This window comes from Frankliniella occidentalis, unplaced genomic scaffold (assembly GCF_000697945.3).
Source record: "Frankliniella occidentalis isolate FOCC.00 unplaced genomic scaffold, Focc_3.1 Scaffold247, whole genome shotgun sequence".
Taxonomy (NCBI): domain Eukaryota; kingdom Metazoa; phylum Arthropoda; class Insecta; order Thysanoptera; family Thripidae; genus Frankliniella; species Frankliniella occidentalis.
This window is the reverse complement of record NW_026267373.1, coordinates 353287-356587: the sequence shown is the minus strand read 5'-3', so window position 1 is coordinate 356587 and position 3301 is coordinate 353287. Positions and strand designations below refer to the sequence as shown.

At 65.3% G+C, this 3301-nt stretch overlaps 1 protein-coding gene across 8 annotated transcripts in view; it reads left to right on the top strand.

Moving 5' to 3' along the window:
* LOC113203689 (protein numb) overlaps positions 1 to 3301 on the top strand; it is a 42961-nt gene that overhangs the window by 25587 nt on the left and 14073 nt on the right. The window contains exon 1 of one of the 8 annotated variants that reach the window (XM_052273109.1): positions 411 to 653. The exons of the other annotated variants lie outside the window; for them this stretch is intronic. The gene's annotated coding sequence lies outside the window, so the exon portion shown is untranslated. Of the gene's footprint in view, positions 1 to 410; positions 654 to 3301 lie in introns of those variants that run through there. 8 annotated transcript variants of the gene reach the window in all.

Here is a 3301-nt window from a genome sequence, read left to right as displayed (position 1 = left end):
GGGGGGGAGCACGCACACGCGTGCGCTCGGCCCCCGCGCCCGTTGTTCGGGTTGCGTGATTTGCGATCGGCTCCGCTTCGCCCGCTGGACGCTACGCAACGCCTCCCCACGCACTCGAGGAGCCCGGCGTACTCGTCGTGCCCCGCGCGGCCGGCGCGGAGGGCACAGCCGGCGCAGCACGGCGCGTACCTGCAGCGCGGCGCCCCGCGCCCCGCGCCCCTCCCTCCGGTCCGACTCCTATCCGCGCTGCGGTGTGGCGGGGCGCAAGCGAAGCACAGCGAAGCCCTGGTGGGGGAGCGGCGCAGCGCGGCGCGGCGCGCGGAGTCCGGGGGGCGTGGAAAGGATAGGCAGGGGGCCCCGCACCACCCCGCCCCGCCGCGCGCCCCGGGCAGCCGGTCGGGTAGCGAGGCCCCAGCGCTGACTCAGTCGGCTGGTGGCTTGGCCGCGGCAAGCCTCGCTACGAGGGCAGGGCCCGTGCTGGAGCGGCCCGTATCGAGCCCGTGCCGTGTCGTGGAGTGTCGTGGCCCCCGCAGACTGGCGTGCGCGTGCCCTGCGCGTCACGCAGGCGTCACGCCGGCCCGGTGCCCGCTGCCTGCGTGCGCTCGTGGGAGGGGCCCGCCGAGGAGGACGACAGCCTCTAGTAGCTCGCCCAGGTACAACATGCTCCGCTTCTCCTTTGTGTGACGACCGTGACGAATGGATAACCCCTTGCCTGCCGGCGCCGTGACGGCCTTGTGACGGGGCGCGCTCCCGCCAGCCCGGGCCCTGTGATGTGTACCGTGTCAGTGACACCCTGGTGCAAGTGACATCCGTGTGACGACGGCAGCGGCCTTGTGCGTGGCGAAGCTGGTGCAAGTGACACGTGCGTGACGGTGTCCTGGCCGCAGTGCGTTAGTGTGACGGCCGGGCCCCGCGGTCCAGTTGCGCCGCTGATCGTTTTCTCGTTTCGTGTGATAAATGAATGCAGTGGCAATGGCGTGCGTGTGGGCGGGGGGCGGGCGGGCGTCGAGGGGTCGCGGCCCGGCCGCCTCCAGCCCCGCCGAAGAAAGGTCGCGTGGTGTGAGGCCCCGCCCGGCCCCGCCGCGGCCGGCGCCCGCCTCTGACGAAAAGGGCCCCTGCGGGGTGGCGGGGGGATAACGGAAAGGTTGGGTCCCAGGCCCGCCATAGCTCCCCTGTAGGCTGCAGGGAGGAAGGGGCGGCATACGGCGTGGCAGAGGCCGGGCCGGCTTCAGCCTGGCTTTGGCTCGGCGATCAATGCGCCAACCCAACGGCGGAGGGCGTTCCCTTCCCGCTCTCCCCGGCCAGGCTTCGGCGGGGACCGGCCTTCCAGCTCTGCGCGCCGTTAGACAGCTGCTCTGCGCTTCACATCACCGAGCTGCTCGCGGAGGCTCCAGGAAGGCGCGTCGCTCGAGGTGGCTGCACTGGGGCGCTGGGCGTTGATCGGGTCTGGGCGCGCCCCGGCCGCCTCCGGCCAACGGGCAGCTCGGACCACGACGAGAAGGACGAGCGCGAAACGCTTGAGCAGCAAACCTTTCGCAGGTTTACGAGCGTTGGGCGGGGCGACTGTCTCATTTTCTTCTCGCGTCCCGCTTTTGGTGTGCAAGGATTTGCCGTGGAACCGCAGCGCGGCGGGAGTCTGACGCACTCGCCGCTCACGCACACCGCCACGCTGCTGGCCGCCCCGCCCCGCCCCGCCCCGCCCCGCAGCCGCAGCGCCCGCCGCAGTCGGATCGACCCCCCGTCCCCCGCCTCCTGGCTCTTCTCATCGTGTGAAAAACGGGCGCCCAGCAACGGCAGCGAAATTTCGCCCCTTTGTGTCATAACACCAGCGCGGGCGCTGCCACTCACTCCCCCTCCCCCAAAAAGTAAACTTGCGTTTGCATTAAGAATCTCGTAAGTGGATATTTCCTCGTGCAATGTTTGCTCTTATTTATCAAAAGAAAGATGCTTGAAATAAGAATTTATTTCATGTTCATGTAATGACCTGACACTCCTGCCGTGAAGCGAAAGAAGGGGGTACATAAGTCCACCTAGCACCATGACCTGTCACTGACGTCTGTCACTGCCATCGGGTACATCGGAAGTTCCCAAAATGACGTTAGGAAGTTAGTTTTCAGTACAAGTTAACTTCTCAGCATGACTTCAGGAACTTCCTATACAACAAACGGCAGTGGCAAACAGTTAAAGGGTCAGGGTGCTCCTTCTTCCGCTTCATGGCAGAGACTCTTCGTGTAAGAGTCTCAAGATGGCTTTCCTCTTATGGTCAAAGGAGTATACTTTTGTCCCGTCCTTATTTCAGACGGAAAGCCTCTGGTCGTGCATTTTTCGGTTTCGGGCAATGGTCTGCTGCGGCGCCCTATGCGGCGTGGCAGGGAAGTCGCGCGAATGCGGACACCGGCGGCCAGCGCGGCGCTTTTCGTGCGGTGCACCTTATCTCCGCTCGGGAACAAACATAACTGGGCCATCAGCCCGCAGGTTCGGCCGGGCCTTAGGCCGGGCGGCGCGGGCCGCGACCTGGCCCCGCCTGCATGTGTGTGGCCACGGCCAAGGTGGACTTTGTCCCTTTTGTATCACTGGCGTATCCCAAGATTGTGCGCGGGAGTCGGTCGCCAGCGTAAGGGCGACTGAGGAGATAATTGCGTCTTTCTCTCTCTCTCTCACCCCCGGCTACGCCACTCTATCGGGATACAAAAACGACTTATCTGAGTTACGCCCTACTCTGCTGGCCCGTACAGTACGCCGATGGTACCCCCGCGTGCGGCTCGCGGCCCAGATAAGCCACGGAGAGGTGCTCACGATTGCATGAGCCCCACATGCACGCCTGTACATTACAGTATTATTACAATAATGATTATGATTGTTGTTATTATCCCGATGATGGTGATTGTTGTCAAGCACTGTAGCCTCTCGTCCGTCTCGTCTGCAGTCCTCGAAGCCAGAGCCACGCCCTGCGCGGCAGCGGACGAGCCCGGCCGGAGGCGGGGTGACCGGAAGGCAAATATAATCAGAGTGCAGGCAAGAGTACAGTGAGTGCGGTCCCCCTGGGCCCGGAGGGCAGGGGTTGAGGAGTAGGTGGTGTGGGGGTGCTACCGCCCCCCTCCCATCCCCCGGCCCCGACCGCCCTCATATTTTTCCCACGTCCTTGGAGTGAACGATCGCTGGCCGGCTGCCCTTATGGCTTTGCAGAACGCCCGGCTCTGGCTCTGCCCGGCTCTCTGCCCGGCTGCCCGGCTCTGCCCCCGTGCGCGCCGGGAGTCGAGGGCGGGGTGCCCCCCGGGATGCGAGAGGGAACGGGTGGGGG